Source organism: Pogona vitticeps, chromosome 2 (genome assembly GCF_051106095.1).
Source record: "Pogona vitticeps strain Pit_001003342236 chromosome 2, PviZW2.1, whole genome shotgun sequence".
In the NCBI taxonomy this organism is placed as follows: domain Eukaryota; kingdom Metazoa; phylum Chordata; class Lepidosauria; order Squamata; family Agamidae; genus Pogona; species Pogona vitticeps.
Window position 1 is genome coordinate 36,663,664 of NC_135784.1, and position 19,606 is coordinate 36,683,269.

The 19,606-nt window shown below is 40.3% G+C and overlaps 1 long non-coding RNA gene across 1 annotated transcript; it reads left to right on the forward strand.

Moving 5' to 3' along the window:
* The first annotated feature begins 1,332 nt into the window (after nt 1–1,332).
* Nucleotides 1,333–19,042, forward strand: LOC110070680 (uncharacterized). Its single transcript, XR_013542376.1, has 2 exons — nt 1,333–12,999; nt 15,270–19,042. It is a non-coding gene; the product is annotated as an uncharacterized LOC110070680 (long non-coding RNA).
* Nucleotides 19,043–19,606: the final 564 nt, after the last annotated feature.

Below are 19,606 nucleotides of genomic sequence, written 5' to 3' on the forward strand. Positions count from 1 at the left end.
TCACCAAATTCTGTTGGCCTTTCCAATGTGAAGCTTTCAGCATTTTTCCTGCTGGAACTAACTATAAGTAAGTACTTGTTCATCGGGACTTAAATAAATTTGGTCTCAGTGGTCAAAAGCTGAGAGATTAGTGAAAGTAAAAGCGACCCAGGTCGTTTGGGTTTTACATAAAAAACCTATGCATTTCTGGGAAGCTGGTTATCTGATTATACTACCATTCTCTCACCTTTTAACAACGCATTTTGCATGGACATTTTTATGCTCAGACCCAGCTTGGAAGCAACAAATTATGATCATATGCATGTGTTATGTGCTACCATGTTGCTTCATGTACTGTCATTGCAAGACAAGACAAGACCATATCCTGGTATTTTGAACTGTGGTCACAGATGTAATATCCCACATTCATAAACCAGATGTTTTTAAAGGATGGAATTAATAGAGAAGTGACTTGATTGAACATGAGTTGGTAACAATACAACATGTGACGCAACATGCCAACAAGGTAAGTCAGGCAATTTCGTCCTTGATAAGCTTTCAGTGGACAGCCGAGACAGTACAGTTTCATGTGGCTACTGGTGTCTGAAAGTTCTTTGTTGGCTCTTTAAAGAACGTTAGCCAGAATCCTGTTGGCTAGTCATGCTGGCATATGCGCAGTGACTTAGACTGAAGTAGCAAATTGCCTCTGGCTAACAAACCCATGCTTGCCTTCTTGTTGCACGCCCATTTCATGGGTTGGTATGTAATGAGGGATACAAGGGACAAGCTGTTAAATGGCAGCAAATTCCCACTGGGGAATCAGTTGGATTCTGCACTTTGGCTTTTGGATTTTTTTAAAATTGTCTTTTTATCCACTTTTAAAGATGGTTCTCCTTTTATTGTTGTGCATTGCTTCAGGAAACCTCATGACTTGAAAAGCATTAACTAAATGCCCTTTCAAAACTTACTTTGGGAAGGCTTGGAAGCATAACTTTAACTTTTTTAAATTGAAAATCAGGTGTGTTTTTTTTTAAAGGAAATATAGTACTAATTCTACTATAAAAGTAACTTTTCAAGCTCTGATCTGGGAACTCACAGCCTGTGTGACACAATTAAAGATATGAACAGATATATCGCGTGCGTGTGTGTGCGTGTGTGTGTGTGTGTGTGTGTGTGTGTGTGTGTGTGTGTGTGTGTGTGTGTGTGTGTGTGTGTGTGTGTGTGTGTGTGTGTGTGTGTGTGTGTGTGTGTGTGTGAGAGAGAGAGAGAGAGAGAGAGAGAGAGAGAGAGAGAGAGTTTCCAGATCAGAGCTTGAAAAGTTACTTTTATAGTAGAACAGATATATATATTTGCACTGTTTAGGAAATAACTGATTTTTGCTGCCCAGGATCTTTACATTTTTACTGTAATGAACAACTCCAATAGCAAGCTAAAATTCAAGTTTTAGGGGAATCATCTCGTTTTACATTTTCTTTCCCTAAATATAACTTTGATCAGCACATGGGCTAATGAAAGATTTTTTTTCCATATCATAACAAAGAGCTCCTAAAAGATTCAGCTGGAATTTGTCCTCTTTAGCAAAAAAGTGTTTTCAGCTCATGTAAACTTTGATTACACACACACACAACAGGCGGTGCGTGCTTCTGAGCTGATGCAGGATTCTGACAGCCTTTTAGCAGGTAAGAATATAATTGCTGGAGTTTAAGTAAGACTTTAGAAGGTTGTAAGTTTTTACTATCAAATGGAAAATGGGAGTATGGCAAAATGTAAGAATCTATGACGAAAGGTTATCTACTGTAGTCTACCAACCCTACAGTAGCAACTGCTTCTGCACTAAACTGAAAAGGAAGTTTAAAAAAGTCAGTCTACCGTGTACTAATTAGGAAAAATATCTCTCTGTATCACACCATCAAGGGCTTTGCTTGCAGGCCTGACAGGGAGTGAGATCATTGGGCCAGACATGCCCAATGTCTAATTTAAAGAATTTGCTTAAAAATCATTCTTGCATATACAAGAACTGCTGTGAAGAGCACCAAGCTCATCCCTCATCTCACAAGGAGAGAAGAAAAAAATGAGCACAAGAAAGAGACAAGCCAGAATGCATATTCATACTGTATTGGAGAAATACTATGTTAATTTCCCCACCTTCCAAACCCTACTCTTGACATGATCATGTGGAAGTTACAAGGAGAAGTTGTAAGGCTTGGTTTGTTTTTCATTGGGGGGGGGGGAATGAGAATTTAAAGGGCAATAGGACTTAAATGTAAAATAACACATGCATGTTGTGCAGAAGGTGGAAAGAGAGACCCTGTTTCCATTCCATCAAATAATGCCAGCATCTTGGGTCATTCAAGGAAGCCAAGAGGTGGGCATCCCGGACAGATAAAAGAAACGCTTTTTCACATGGTATAGTTATTCAGTTTCCAGAAAGGTAGACTCCTTCAGCAGCAGCAGCAGCAACAACAACAAAACCAAAACAGACAGAAATGAGAGCACTGTGATGTCTTCAAGACAGCAAACCTATTTCAACGTGAGCTTCCATGAATGACGAATCCCTTCTTCAGATGCAGGGAACCCGGTCTGTGTGTGATCCATACAGAGCACGATGGAATTCCATCAGCCAAAAACGCAATGACAACCCTAAACTTGGGCAGCTTTGAAAGGGGATTAGATAAATTCATGGAGACTCTTAAGGTTCTGAAGAGCTGCTTGTCATGATGGCTATATATTCAGTTTAGACAAGGCAGCATGAATTTCAGTACCTGTTGCTGGGCAACACAAGCAGGAGTGTGCTGTTACACTTGTTGCCTGCTGTGCATTTCTTCAAGGCATCAGGCTGGTCATGCTGGGAGCTGATCCAAAATGAATTCTAGCCCATATGGAAGGATTCACAGTCAGAGATCTTCATAGAGTGGTAGAGTCCAGAAAGAGTTTAGCAACTTAATAAAATGTCGGTACGCATGAACGGGAATCGAAAGAATGCATACAACTTCCCCAAACAGTTTTTATTGCCCCCACCCTCCTGACTGGGCCGGATAGCTCACTGGTTTAGGTATCTGTCTGCAGAGTCAGAGGTGGGGTGTTTGCTTTCCCACTGTGCTTCCTAGAGGGGCCAGCCTATGTGGCCTTGGGCAAGCTGTACAGTCCCAGGGCACCCAAGAAGGGTCTCATGAACCACTTCTGGGTATTCTCTGCCTGGAGAAAGGATCAACATCAATCAGAATTGACTTGATAAGGTAAAGGTAAAGGTTCCCCTTGACAATTTTTGTCCAGTCGTGTTTGACTCTAGGGGGCGGTGCTCATCCCCGTTTCCAAGCCATAGAGCCAGCGTTTTGTCCGAAGACAATCTTTCCGTGGTCACATGGCCAGTGCGACTTAGACACGGAACGTTGTTACCTTCCCACCAAGGTGGTCCCTATTTATCTACTTGCATTTGTATGCTTTCGAACCACTAGGTTGGCGGGAGCTGGGACAAGCGGCGGGAGCTCACTCCGTCACGTGGATTCGATCTTACGACTGCTGGTCTTCTGACCCTGCAGCACAGGCTTCTGCAGTTTAGCCCACAGTACCACCATGTCTCTATGATTGACTTGATAGAATGCAAATATTATTATTGCCCTCCTGACTGGGAAAGAAAACCCAAACCAAGTCCCAGACAGAGAACTGCAGTTCCTTGAAGCCTACAGGACTATCCAGCTGAACCTTGCTTTAAAGGGAAGTGGTGGTGCTGGTGGTCCTAAGGCTATTTGTTTGTTGTTTTTCTTTTTTTAAAAAAACCCATAAAGACATCAACTTCATATATTTGAAAACAAAATGTGAAAAGAAGACATTTCTGAAGGTGTGTAGCTCATGCCAGCTTCTTGGGGCAAAACTGGCTCCTCGACACTTACAGCTTGCTCATTTCTGGGTCTTAAAGATGCTGATGGGAGCCTGTAAGTTTTGGGTTCTTTTTTTTAAGAGGAGATGTCAATATACTGACATGAAACAAGGAGGCACTTCTTGAAAGTTGAAAACATATTTGGGTTGCTAGGAAATGCTTCTTCCACAACCAAGCAATGTGAACTTCTTGGGGAAGGGTAAAAAACTATTAATTAAAGCAATTTAAAAATCAGTTTTTAACTTTCACAAATTAATTGCAAACGTAGGTGAAATGGCCCTGAAATCTGTGCTCTTCCCTTTCCTTTGGTTGTTGCTGTTTGTTTAATTGGATGTTAAGATGTTTCAGCTGAGGCCTGCAAAGGCATAGCTGGGGAATAATTACCATTGTCCTCCTACTCCCCTTCTCCTCCTCTTAACATGTTTACATTATGCTGAACCCAATGAATCAACTTACTTTTGCAATATGCACCATGTATTCATTTGTCATGAATTTTCCATTAAATCTTCAGGTCTAGCCTGAGGAAGATGGATTTTCTTTGAAAGCTAGCTGTTTGTTCAGTTTTTTTTAGTTGTCTAATGAAGGCATCACTCACTCCTGAATGCTGAATAGGGGTTCTGGAAGTTATAGTCCAAACTGTTTTCCCCTGCAGCTCTGGTCATAACATTTTTGGTCTCTAAACAGCAATTAATGTGAGTTCTTGTGAGATGTCAAAGAAATCTCGATCCAGGATTTCCAATAGGCAGACTCTGGTATCCTAATGATCAGCCTTGCAGACAATGTTTTAAGGATGTTTGCTAGTGCACAAAGTACTTGAATGCATACTTTGTCAACTGATTCCTGGCTACCAAATGCTATAAATCTTAGCATGGTCCTGAATCTGGCCAATGTGACTTAGCAGAGAAAACTCTGTCTGGTTATGCCCTTGTCTGATGCTTTTTGGCACTGGGTGGTTGACCTGGGATTACTTTATGCTTTTGATCCTTTGAATTTTGCCTTTTTAATGTGACCTTTTGTCCTTGTTAAACTCTGTCATCTGTTATTCTCTATGATCTTTAAACCTCTGCTTCTGAAACTTAACCCATGTCTTCCCTGGACCTGAATGGACCACCAGTTCTATGAACCAAGAAACCTAATAGGATAGAAGTTTGAAATGCGCTGAGCCCTAGCAACATCTTAGATCAGAGCTAGTACAACAGTAATCAAATTTTGTGAAATCCCTTGAAGGGACTTCTGAGATCTCAAGCTTTTTTCCCTTATATTCTTTGACATAGCAGTGATTTGTGGTTGTGTTACATCATAACTGGATGATGGAGCAGCAGACATAGTACGAGCATCTTCATCAGAGGCAAGTACGGGTGGTGCCTCGCTTAATGATGTTAATTGGTTCCCAAAAAAACATCGCTATGGGAAAACATCGCTAAGCGAAACACCATTTCCCATAGGAATGCATTGAAAACCGGTTAATCCGTTCCAATGGGAATGGATTACCGTCCTTAAGTGAAAATCCCCATAGGAAACATCACTAAGCAATACAATGTTTCCCCCACTGGAATGCATTGAAGCCTATTCAATGCATTCCAATGGTTTTGTGATGTCCGTTTTTGCAATTTTAAGTGTGTCTTAAAAGGTTCAAAAACGGTTTTAAATGCTTGGGATCGTTAATGCACCTTCTAAAACCTTTGCAAACTTTTTTTGGGTTTGTTCTGAGTCTTCGTTAATTTTTGGTGAATTTCCCCCCCATTGGAAAGCATTGAACTGTCGGTTTGACAGCTGTCAAACCTGCAGTTCAATGCATTCCAATGGGGGGGGGGAATTCACCAAAAATTAACAAAGAGTCGGAACAAATCCAAATTAAGTTTGCAAATGTTTCAGAAGGTGCACTAACGATCCCAAGCATTTAAAACCATTTTGGAACATTTTAAGACACTTTAAAAATAGCAAAAACGGAACATCGCTAAGCGAGACAGGGGACCTAAAACTGTCATCGCTAAGCGAGGCAAGGTCCCGAACATCGCTATGCGAAATTTCCCCATAGGGAACATCGCTAAACGGAGCGCAAAATCGCTCCAAAAACCTCATCGCTAAACGAATACATTGTTAAACGAGGCTATCGCTAAGTGAGGCACCACTGTATGAGTAAATCAAAGGTTGTACTGTCTAGGATGGATGTTGGTCTATCTAAGGTCTCAAAAAATGAAGACAGGATGGGGATTCACCAGGATGGAGTCCTTTGACCTTGATAAGTCATGTTAAGCTGTTTCCTGTGATTTTAAAGGACCTGAAAAACGGGATTGGAGTTGTCTTGTCTAAGGTATCTGTAGCGGTCACCCCTGGCATGAATTTGCATGTACCAAAGTATTTGCAGTGCATTTTTATGTACCAATGAGAGCTGTTGGGAGGTGGAGCCAGAGAAACTAGAAGTGTGGGATGAGTCAGAGTCTAGTTGGTTCAGTCAGAGACAGAGAAGATAGAGATTGGAATGAGAGGCAGATAGAGAGATAGACAGATAGATAGATAGAGCTGGTTAGGAAAATAAGTAGAGAAGGTGGTAATGATATTGCAAGCAATTATAACTATGCACTGAGAGGACTGTTGATGATTTGCTTATGTATAATGTATATATGAAAAACTTCTGTTATCATTCAATCTGCTTCACTTTAATAAATAAGTTCTATTTCTGTTCACAACACAAGTGATCTGACAAACATCATTTATGTTGTGGATTGAGGTAATCCACTGGTGACAGCGAGAAGAAAATGTGACATGAGGCTTTGTGAGGGAAAGACAAGCAGGGGCCACTAGGGCAAATGCCACAATTGGTGGCAGTGGCAGGATCCAAAATAATCCAGTGAAGCCAAAGTTTAAAACTGAATTTTCTGGAGTTGTGGGTACCTTTTAATCAGAGGTCTGTGGTAAAGAAGTGGGTGACCTGCTAGAACTTTTGTGGAAAAGCTTAGTGGTGGGGCTTCTGAACCCAGATCTGTGGGAACTAAAGATAGAGAACCAACTCTAAAGGAACATTTCTTTTTTGTTTACCTCAAGATTTGAGAGACCCAGTGAGCTAGCTTGAAATCTAAGGCTCTGAGAGATAAGGGAGCAGTGTTGGATAAAAGTGGAAGCCAGAGTCAGAGCAGATGTGAGGTGATAGAAAAATAAGAGCAGAGGCTTGAAAATAAAATTATTTTGGTGTCTGAGAGGAAGAATAGCTCAGATATTGAGAGATAGTAACTAAAAAGTTGTTAGCTGGAGAACAGCCAGAAAGAGCTGCTGAGTGAAGCACAACAACATAGTTACTGGAATTAACAGCAGAAAGACAGATCCTTTTTAAAAGCAGTACAGACGTTAAAGACTAATTCACTCAAACATGCGACCCAAACATAGCCAAAAAGGAAGTAAGGAGGCAGAAAGTTTTCAGGAAGTGGAGGGAAATGGAGACCCTTTAGCTCCAGGGGAACAGGAGGAAACTGATGAAAATGCCTCAGAAAGACAAGGTGTCCTAAGCTCCCAAGATTTTGAAAAATGGAGGTTAGAAAGGGAACTCGGGCTTAAAGAACTGGAGACGAGAGAAAAAGTGAGGGCTGAAGAAAGGGTTAGGGAATTAGAAATTAAAGCTAGGACTGAGGAGAAAGCTCAGGAACTACAGTTCAAGGAATTAGAGACTAAAAAGAAGGAGAGGCTGAGGTCAGACAAATGGAATTAAGAGAAAGGGAGCTGAAATTAAAGCAAAGAGAAAAGGAAAGGAAATTTGAGCAAAAAAACCAGACAAATGGAATTTCAAATACAGATGAAAAAGTTAGAATAAGCTGTTCAAAATAACAATAATACAGTGGTGCCTCAACTTAATAATACAGTGGTGGCTCGACTTACAACCATAGGCCATTCCAGAAGATGGATGTAAGTTGAAATGGTTGTAAGTCGAAGCACCATTTTCCATAGGAATGCATTGAAATGCAATTAATCTGTTCCAGCCAAAGGGAAAAAGAAACACCAAAAAAATCACTGGAAGAATAATTGGAAATGTGATTAATCCTTTCTAGTCGAAGGGGGGGGGGAGAGGAAAAGCAATCAAGCATGCAAGATTGCAGGGTTTGTTTCCAGTGGAAATGCACAGAAAAAAATGGAGCAGATCGGAAATGCACAGAGAACAAAGGGGGCAGGTCAGAAATGCAAAGAAAACAAAGGAAAAAGCAAGGGAAGCATGCAGGACCCATTGGAAATGGGGGAAAACCCCAAAAGAACCAAACCCCCCAAGACCCATTGGAAATCGGGGGAAAGCCAAGAAACAAACAAACCTCCCAAGACCCACTCCAAAAAACACTCCAAAAAGTAACAACCCCCCAAGACCCATTGGAAATGGGGGGGGGGAACCAAAAAAACAAACAAATCCTGCAAGACCCATCACAGCACAGATATGTAACCCCCCCAGCTCAAAACCATGCTGCAAAAACACCCAGAACAGTTTTTAAAAAGCAGAAAACACCACCTTACCTTACCAGGCAGCCCAAAGCCTCCCTGCAAACACACACACACACACACACACACAGAAGCAGAAGGAAGCAGTCTGAAGCCCCCTCCAATGCACACTCTCTAACTGCTGGTGCGAAAGAGCTACAAAGAATCAGCCTCGTCTCCACCTACAGTTAGAAATTTGAATTTCCCGCCTTTTCCTGTTCGTAAGTGGAAGCTCTCATCGCAAATAGAAGCAAAATTTTGTGGCCAGAGCTGGATGTATCTTGAAATGGTTGTAAGTAGGGACGTTTGTAAGTAGAGGCACCACTGTAATAATAACAACTCTAGTGAGGGAAATCTCTCAAAAATCAATCTAAAGAAATTTCCCCAATATAGGAAAGGAGATTGCCCTGAATCTTTCCTGATTTCATTTGAGAGCGCATGCTGGGACTTTGAGATTAAGGATGATGAAAGGTTGATAGTTTTGAGATCACAAATAAGTGGAGATTTAGCAGAGCTTTATTCTCAGATGCCTCTGGAGCAAGCTAGAGATTTTGGGGCATATAGAAAAATAGTATGGTCTAGATTTGGCACAAATGCAGAACACCTTGGAAGAAAATTTCATTCCCTTACTAAAAAGCTTGAAGAATCTTATGCCCAAATGGGGGCTAAATTGATTCAATGTTTGGACAAATGGATGGAACATGAAAATATCACTTCTCTAGATCAAATGAAGAATGTAGTTGATTTAGAACAATTTTATTCCATTTTGCCTTGGGAATTGCATTATTTGGTCGAAGACAAAAATCCTAAAAATGTATTACAGGTATCTGAATATGCTGACTCCATTAGTGAGATTAGGGATCCTAAGTTTTCTGAGGTAAAATTTTACAGGCAAAACTGGGACAACAGTAAGAAACCCTTCAATAAAAATTACAAGAGTAAAATGTCAGGGAAAGATGGCCAGCTTAGTACCTCACCCAAGTTGCTAGGGCTTAGTCCACCAAAGCAAATGAACCCTGAGGAAAAGTTTGACAGATCTCAATATGATCAAAGGACTTATAGACAGTGTTATAACTGCGACAAGTTTGGGCATATTTAATCAAATTGTATGAAGAACAATAAAAATAAAAATGGAAAAGATGATAGTCAGACCAAAAAGGTTTATTGCATAAAACCAGCGGAAGTCACTGAAGGAGGCTGTAACAATGGTTCTGTCTCCATGGCAACTAGCACAACAGAAAATTCTGATCTGCAACAAGCCTGTCACATTCCCGGGGGGTTTCAACAGCAAAGCCCAATAAGCCACTCCAATATCAGAAGTTTAGAATCAATACCAAAATGCCAAAGCCAAATCACAAACCATAATCTGAGGTCAGGGTCCAAAGCCAAATCACACAATGTAGTCCAGGGTCAGAGTCCAAAGCCAAAGGTCTAGGAAAAAGGTTCAAAGTAGTCAGGAGCATGGCTGCAAGCCAGAGATTTGACTTGTTGCTTCCAGGAGCTTCCCAGCAGTCTGGGAGCTGGTTATATAGCAAAATAGTCATTGAACTGCTGGAAGCCTTTCATTCTGTCAAAACTCAGGACTAGCTGACCAGATGTTTCTGCAGGCAGCATTCAGGTGATCCTCTGATCTTTGCGTCATAAGTCTTTGCTGAAGTCTAGCCCTTACTCTGGCTACTGGGGGAAGAGAATCTGATGGTGATTCAGCTGTCTGTGCTTCTAATTGCTCAGCATTCTCCTCAGCTATAGTTAACCCTTCAGGTTCCGATCTTTGGCTGAACTCATGACAAAGCCAGAGTCATTCAGTGCTTTCTTATAAAGGCAGATAATATTTCACTACAGAACCCTAGTGAGAAAATTCTTATTAATGAGAAGTCTTATGTGGGGGTTGTTGATTCCTGTTCCCACATAACCCTGTCTCATCCTGATGTGGTTCCTAAAGAACAAATACAAATCAAACTGTTACAATCAAGGGAATAAGTTCTAAATCAAAAATAAGTGACTTTAGAGTCTATAGAGACTGAGTTGGAATTTGGGATGTGGCAATTTCTGATCAAATTCCAGCACCTTGTTTGATTGGATTAGATTTCATTAGGCATATGCAGAGTGCTTTTGTAGTAACATGTTCCCAGTGAGAGCAGTTAAGAATCTCTGAGGGAAAACTGGAATCCCTAACTTCTGAAAGTAACCTGGAAGGCACCAGTTTAAAGGCAAATTCTGGATGAAATGGCAGAATTTATATTTATGAAAAACCCTAATAATTCATCATTTGATAAACAACAGAAGGAGGATACCACCCTTACACAGTGCTTTGAGAAAGCTAAGGAAACTCCCTCTTCATTAATGCATGAATGCCCAGAGAGATATATAATAGATAAAAATCTGTTATATAGAGGAGTTTTGTTAGCACCTCAGAGGAGATGGAAACCTCAACTTATTGTGCCTGAAAAATATAGAGGCAAGAGCTTAAGCAAGATGCATAGTGATGCTTTTGGAGCTCACATGGGAATATCGCGTACCAAACAAAGGGTTGCAAGGAACTTTTACTGGCCAGGAATGGGCCAGCAAGTTAAGCAGCTTTGTCAAACGTGCTATATGTGCCAAATGAGTGGTACTGTGGAGGACAAGACAAAGACTAAGCTATGCTCATTGCTAGGGATCTCGACCCCTTACCAACGCGTAGGTCCGCAAAAATCCTTAGCAATAGAAGGGCAAAGCTGGAGGAGTGCTCATGAAAAGCCTGGTGTGATGAAAAGGCTGGTGTGATGAAAAGGCCCGGGAGCTTTCTGTCCTGAGGATGAAGTGGGGATGCTGAGACCCATAGAGGGGAGTGAATTGCAGTTGGCATGGTCACGACCTGTAGATGTGTCACAAAAGAAATTTGCATAGAAATCTTGAGGTGACCCATGATAGTGGTTCCCCACCTATTGCAGCTAAAGTACTTGTGGGCAAGTTTGTGGGTGAGAATGAAAGCAAGAGCAATAAGATCACAAAGAAGGACGCAGCCATAGATGTTCGGGAGGAGGAGAAGAAGCTGCCTACCCTTTCCCCAGCTGAGAAAGTGAAGCCATGAGCCAGAAAGAAAGCAGGTTTCACCCAGAAAAGGTGAGCAGAGGTAATCCAGTGGATGTCAGAGTGCCAGGTGACTGTCGATGGTTGGAAGAGAGTGTGGACCTCAAAACCAGTCTTTGTTGCACCGAACTCAAATCGGGAATTCCTCAGCTGTGTGGGTGCATTGAGCACTGGACTTGGAGCTGGGCTGTGCCAAGTGGATGACAGTGAGAGTCTATGCCCAGTGACTTTTACCAGCAGAAGACTTCAACCTCGGGATAAACATTTGTCTGCCATTGAGAGGGCATACCTGTCTATTGTATGGACCTGGAAGAAACATAAGCCATACAGATGGAAAAGAAGGTTTGCCCTGTGCACTGACCACTCACCTTTGAAATGGTTGAGAACTTTGCAAATGAACAGTAGCAAATTGACCAGATGGTCCTTGATTCTCCAAGATTATGACTTTGAAATTAAAAACATCAAAGGATCTTTAAATGCGGTAGTGGGTGCTTTGTCCAGAAGACCCAATGATTAAGTGTAAATGTAAATGTTTATGTTTTTATCCATAATGCATGATTTAATCTAGAGAAAATGTTTATGAATGTATGTTTTTCAGGACTGTATAATATGGTAAGTTTAAATAGTAAATGTATTGCTTGATAGAAGCTCATATGGCAAATATTGGTAAGTTGTTGTCATATGTGCATGTGCATAGCTGTTTGTTTATGAGGGCAAGCTGCTGGGTTTCTCCTCATAGAACAAACTTTTTAAGGGGGGGAGGAGTTGTAGCGGTCATCCCTGGCATGAATATTCAGCAGTGTATTTGCATGTACCAATGAGAGCTGTTGGGAGGTGGAGCCAGATAAACTAGAAGGGAGGGGTGAGTCTAGGAAGTTCAGTGAGAGATAGGGAAGGAAAAAAAAGTTTATGGGGTTTGAGGCGGAGAGAGTGTTTAAGGAGTGATTAGTCAGAGTGTGACCTGTATTAATTAAGATAGAAGAGGTTAAAGTAAAATTCTGAAGCTTTGTGTAACTTTAAGAATGTGCTTAAGAACTAGTCCTAAAACAACTTGTAATCATTAAACCTGTTTCTGTTTAAAAGTTGAGTACTGGACAACCTCAGCCGTTCATAAGAATTATAGGTTGATAAAGAAATCAACTGGTGGCAGTGTGTTAAAGGGCATGTTGAGATACTCGGGTGAGCTCTGCTTGTTGATACAAGCAGGGGCTAAGAGGTAAACAGCACAGTATCCTTTAAACAAGGCAGGGAGTTGGGATGGTGATCTAAGGCCATTAAACATGTTTGAAAAGTGGGTAATAAAGTCCCAACCCAATTATTTTGGAAACAATGTGAAGATAACAGCAGGTCTTGCCTTCAGGGAAGTATTCTGACTGATTCCCTAAAATATGGGAAGTAGCTTGTTCTCTTTTTGAGTCATGCCAACTTCATATCCTTCATCTGCCTCTAATTCACCCAAATACTTTTGAACTCATAGATTCAACCCAAAGATTCTGAAACTCTCGTTCTGGTTTTCTAGCATACCTATTTGCAATGGAATGATGTTGGCGTTCCAGCAGTGATGGTAAGACACCACAGGGAAGAAAGAATGGAGAGAGGTTTAAAATTCAACCCAGGTAAGAGTTTGCAGGCTATAACGTTCATCTTAAATAAGAGGTGAGCATTATGAATCCCTAGACACCTATTTCTGAGCCAGAAATATGAGTCTCAGATATATCACTGCTTTAGGCTCTGCGATCACCTGAAGTTTGATTTCAGCTGTACAGCTCCAGCAAAACCCTTAATTATTGTTTGTCTTTAAGCACTTTAAGTACCTACTGGACACTGGTGTTTTGCAACACTGAAGAAGAGTTTCCTTTTGTTCTGAACAGAATATGCAGCAGGGAACAAATCCCCGTTTCCAAGCCACAGAGCCAGTGTTTGTCCATAGACTGTTTTCGTGGTCACGTGGCCAGCATGACTAGACATGGAACACTATGTACAGAAGGCTCCAAAGCCAATCCTTGGCATTTCTGATGGGGAAAAAATAGCTAAGCTTGCTAATGAAAGGGAAAGGCCACTGTCTCTGCAACTGACTGAATACACAGGGGAACCACCTGTCAGTGGTTCTGCGGTGTGGGTTATTTCAGTTTCCTAGCCTTCATCAAGTTGAATCTGCAACATTAGGACACCCTACCCAGGTGAGATGAAAAGGAGAATGATGGGGTGACGGAAATGCCTTTTGCTACAGATCATGTACCCCTGAATTACATTGAAAGAAATCCAACCTTATGCTTCCTTTTAATAAAATACCTTTGAAAGAATTGGTAAATTAGCAGGAGAGATGTGCTGGTCCGTTAATTCATGATCCGTCACATGATTTGCAAATGGGATGATTCAGTAGATGTGACTGCATGGATTTGAGAAACCATAATATGAAAACCCTAAGAGGGAGAGAATTGCCTGCTTGGTGCATAAGGGGAGGGAGGACAATGAAAAGAGGGAATGGCCGAACAGGTAGAGAGAAAGAAGAGCCAATGAAAAAAGGAGGGGGGAAAGAGGGAAAGTGAAGAGATGAGGAGACAAAGTGTGCGGGTTTCTCATCCATGTAGATCTGATGTTGCTTGATTAGTTCATTGGTGAAGAATGACAAAGACTGTAAAATGGGCATATCTGTGTGTCTGTCTAGAAGAAATACTGTCACAAGGCCTCTAGCTGGCTGACACAAGCTCCTCGGGAATAAGAGGCTCCTCAGAAGTAAGAGAAATCTGTAAGTGTAAAGGTGATGGAATTCTTGAAATTCTAACCAAGTTTATTGATAGTTGAGGGTGGACTATGGAGAACAAACTATAAAAGCCTTCATCTTTCCACTGGTGGAACAATAGGTGTGGCACAGAGATGTAACTCAATTGTTTGGTGAATCCTGATTGTTTGTGATTTCGTATGTATGTATGTATGTATGTATGTATGTATGTATGTATGTATGTATGTATGTATGTATGTATGTATGTATGTATGTATGTATGTATGTATGTATGTATGTATGTATGTATGTATGTATGTATCTCTCAATATACTCTATTACACATTCTATTATATAGGTAGGAAAGGAGAAAAATGGAACAAATAAAAATCACAGTGGTTTAGCTAACAGGTTTCTAAGCTGGGTGAAGCTGGGCATGTTCTTCCATTTGGCACACATGATCCTTGTTTTTCTGGAAATACATTCTCAGAAAAGCCAAATGGCACATATCAGCACTGATAATCTTCCCAACAACAACACAGTGGATTATACAGCAGTTGAATGCTGTGGGCAACCAAGCTTAATCTCCCTTCAGTTCAGTTTCTGTCACAGATCAGTTGATAATGCTAGAAGCACAACAGAAGCATGAAGAATTATAGACACTTCATGTACTTTGCAGATGCCTGATACCGAAATTAATGACAATGCTATCCAAATAATCAGTGGGGAAATGATTTCACACTGCCACCTATCATGAAACTCAGGAGAAGAAGAGAGAAACTGGACAATGAAGTTGGCAGTTTTTATAATCTAGAAATTAAGTCTGTTTTGAGGGTATTTCTAGAATGCTCAATGGTGGGAATTATTTAGAAGGCTGGAGCAGTTTACTTTAAACAGAATGGAGGCTTACTTTGAAAGCTTCCTAAGCTACTCACAAAGACACATTTTTGGCCTACTAAGTAACAAATGCAGTTCTACAACTATAATGAAAAACTGCAACATTAAATTGTGCCTATGTGTAGCTTTTTTATATGAAAACAAACAAATTATTTATTCTTTACCAAGGGTCAACAAATCACCTAAAGAGCTGCTGAAGGGACGAATTCAATATGAATTCATTTCATTATAATTATCTATCAGCTATTCTTCTGAACCTTCTTTCAGGCCAATCAACTAGCGCTGATATTAACAGAGCAGAGGAGCATGTGTGATCTTGAAGACAAATGGAAGATGGAGAAGGATGATGAGCATGACCTTCAACCTGCCTGCCCCTGACATTTGCAATGGCCACAGAAAAAAGGAAAGGCCAGGGTGCACTTTTAGTTGTGATATTTCTCATTCTCCCTCTCTCTGTCTCTCTGTCTCTCTGTCTCTCTCTCTCTCTCCCTCCTCCCAAACAATTTTTGGACAGTTTTCTGTAAAGCAAAACAATCCAGCCAACCTGCCTTTCACTTTCCTTGCAGCTAACACATGCAGCAATAAACACCCTTTTAGAAAAGATGGTACTATTCTATTAACGGATCTCGACAAGAATGATTGATGAAAGACTTTCAAAAAGGTCACCTCTTCTTTGTTGTATGCATTAGAATTATCTCTACTTGTTCATCACAACTAGAGTACCCGGGGTGGATAAAAATCAATGGTTTTTAAAAATCAAATTGTCAAAAATCAAAATCACAATTTAAATTGCAAAAAAATCAATTGTTTTGATTTAAATCTTCAAAAATCATTTTTTTTAAAAAAATTAAATTGTCATTTAAATCAAATTGGGCTATTTAAATCAAACTGATTTAAGTCAAATCCATCCCGGAAGACCCACTGAATCACTCACCTTGGAAGAGGATCAACATAATGCTAACTTCAATGCAAAGGATCCAGGATAAGAATAGGAAAATTAGAGCCGAAAAAGCTTAGGTAAAACTGATAAAAGGCAAGATTTAAGATACAATATTCAGTCACATAGGCGCATAAGATCACTGAAGAAAAAATCAACATAGCTTCTGGAAAGAATTAATGTTTTGCTCATGCACTGTTTTGTTGTGGGCTTCCCACGAGCATCTGACTGGCCACTGCTGGACCAGAATACAGCATTTGTTCTGTATAAGCATGTCTGGATTAAATTACACCTATCATTACACCAATAACATATTTAGTACTATATACAAATCATCTTTCCATGGACAAAGTTCCTTCTCCTGTCCTCTGAAGATGCCCATGGCCACAGAGACTGGCGAAAGGTCAGGAAGAACAACCTTCAGAACACAGCCAAAGAGCCCGAAAAACCCACAGCAACCATCAGATCCCGGGTCCATTCCTAAGGCCTTCAGATCCTGCTTGCAGATCTCCTTGTATTGCACCTGTGGTTTCCCTCTGGGGTACTTTCCCCACACTAATTCTCTATACAGGAGATCTTTTGGAATCCGGCCGTCAGCCATTCTCACTACTATTCATAGTTTTCAGTATCCATGGGGAGGCTTGGAACCAATGCCCAGCAGATATGCGGATCCTACTGTACTGAGTGTTATTATCATGCCTGATTTACTGGCTCTTGGGACTCATGTTAATGCTTGATTTTGGTATGTGTCTGTGTTTTGACTCCCACTTGGAATCTCCCTGCCTGTTACTCATTTACAACTGGACCCAGTTACATCCCACACTATTATTGAACTGTGATACTGAAGCCTCATACATGGAGAAACAGGACAGTCCTTGCATATGCATCAAGCAATTGAAAAAGTATTCCCCCAATGCTACACAAACACACACATACACAGAGCACGCAGGTATGTTACACCCTCAAGTAGCTTTCCATGCTTGGCACAGCACTTTGTGACCACTTGAGTAACTAGCCTAACGTGATCAATTATGCCAGCCACAGCACAGCATCGAGCAGTTCACTGTTCAGTTTTCCTTCATTCGGTATCGCCTCTTTCCAGGGCTACTTGTGTGGCATAAAAGAAGTTCATGATGCTAGGGGCGATTAAATTAACAAAGAGAGAAACATGAGCTGAATTTTCCATGGATGATTATTTAGTAACTCCCGGCCTCACTTGAGGGGTATTGTGTTTTGGTTCTCTTCTGTTTCTGGCGTGTAACTTTCTGAGGGTGAGGTAGAGGTTAGAATGCTGGGCAATTCCCTTTAGATCCCACTCTAATTAAAAAGTCTATCTGGATAAGGATTGGAATATTACAAATGAGCAATAAATTAAAGAGTGCAACTTGTGTTCTCAAGGCTTTGAGCTAAACAGATTGCTGTCTCATGTGAAGTGAGAATATCATTAAATACTTACCTGGTGCCAAAATAAATCAGTTCTTCAGAGAATGTGGGATATTGTGCTTCTTCTGTAGCCATAATTCAAAAAGCCAGGAAATGGCTTGATATTACTGTACAATATTATGTCCATGTCAATAGCAGGTAAAAAGGATGCAAAGCTTTACATAGCAAAGGGCAGCCTGAATGTTGACAACACCAATGGCAGTAGTACAGATGGTCTACAGGATCCCATCTTCTGTTCACTACCTTTCAAAAAGTGGCACCAAGGGAAAACCCCAGAAGCTGATATATATAATATAACATGGAATTTATATATTTGGCAGAATTTGTCTAGCAGCAGATATCAGGATAACTGATACTTCATGTCTCCTTGAAATTTTTGCAATTTGTTTTTCAAACATTTCTCACCTATGTCTTCTCCTTAATTGGGTGGTCAACAGTAGACTCCAAATACCATGTTGCTTTTGTGGTGGTTTTTTTCCCCCAAAACTATATTAATCCAAATGCTCTTGATGGGACAACCAAGCTCTTCCTCCTGTATTTCTAGGCAGGAATATGTTTTTTTTAACATATACTGTGACTTTATATCTTTTTCTATTATTTCTCTTCTTTTTGAACAATTTAGACCCTTTAGCTACTGTATTCCAATCATGGGAGTCATCCCATCAAGTTTCAGTTATCCCTATCAATTCATGTTTACTCTCGTGAATTAAAATTTCCAGTTCTTCTTGTTTGTTTGTTATACTCCTTGAATCTGTATATAGACGCTGGAGATTGTGTGATTATTATTGGACCCCATTAGAACTACTTGGTTTGTTCCTCTAAGCTTTCATTTATCTTTACCTCTGAGCTTGCATCTCCCTCTCCCTTCCATTTCAATTTAAATCCCTGAAGTTATTCATGTTGTGGCCAAGCACAGTCTTCCCAGCTCTTGTGAGGTGCAAACCATCAATTGCCAGCAGCCCATTTTTCAGGAAGCATAGCTTGTGATCACAAAATACAAATCCCTCACATCGACACCATCTTCATAGCCAGTTATTCAGTCAGAGTATTTTGCTTTTCTATTCCTCCTCTGGTAGGACTGATGAGAAGACTATCTGGGCCCCAAAGTCTTTGAGTTTGCTTCTCAGAGGTTTTATTTCTTTGTAGTTCCTCTTGGCTGTGTTTTTCCTTTGGATGAGAAAATGAGGTATGCATTTGTGGGGTTTATGAGTGATGACAATCCTTCTGTTACATTCCTAAGCCATCTTCCAGGAAGACAGCATACCTGGTAGACCCATAGATCTTCCTGGCATATTTCAGCTTCAATCATACACAGTAGGGAGTCTCCTGCTGCAACTATTATTCTCTTCTTCTTTTGTAAGATGAACGTTCAACAACTTTGCTTGGCTGAGCGTCAGCCTCTCTCATGTCCTCCGGCGAGGTCTCCTGTATGTCTTCCTCTGCATGCTGTCTGCCAGACTCCTTCTCAAGAATCTGAAAATGGTTTTGCAGTTCCACTGGTGAAGAGTGTCTTCTTTTTTTGCTCCTGACTGTGACTCTTTTCCATGGTGCTTCCTTCACTGTATTTGTTCTCTCCTCATCCTCTTTGTCTTGCGGAACTTCCAGTACCACCCTTGGCTATTCTGCTTGAGAGTTCAGTCTATGTACTCCATGTACTCTGTCTTTTCTAATCTCAGCTCCCAAATCATCAAGTGAACTGAAATGTTCACTGTCTTGGATTTCCATTTTTCAGTCAAAGTGGACATACAAAAATGAGTACATTTGGCAAATAAATAAATAAATAAATAAATAAATAAACAAATAAGTAAATAAGTAAATAAGTAAATAAGTAAATAAATAAGTAAATAAATAAATAAATAAAATCCTTATATTACCAGAAATTACATATAAAAGTGCACTTTATAAAGTGAAATAACAGAAATATATAGAGCACAGAGTGCTGTCCTCGGAAGATGCCGGCCACAGAGACTGGTGAAACGTTAGGATGAACAATCTTCAGAACACGGCCAAAGAGCCTGAAAAACCCACAACAACCAGAAATATATATTATTTATTTATTTATTTAAAATATTTTTATCCCTCCATTCTCCATAAAAGGACCCAAGGCAGTTTACATCATTTAAAAAGATGGCTAAAAACAATAAAGTGTTTGAATATTTAAAAAAGAATTAAGTAAACATTTTATTAAAGAATGTTAAATGAAAGCATTATTAAAATTGATGAA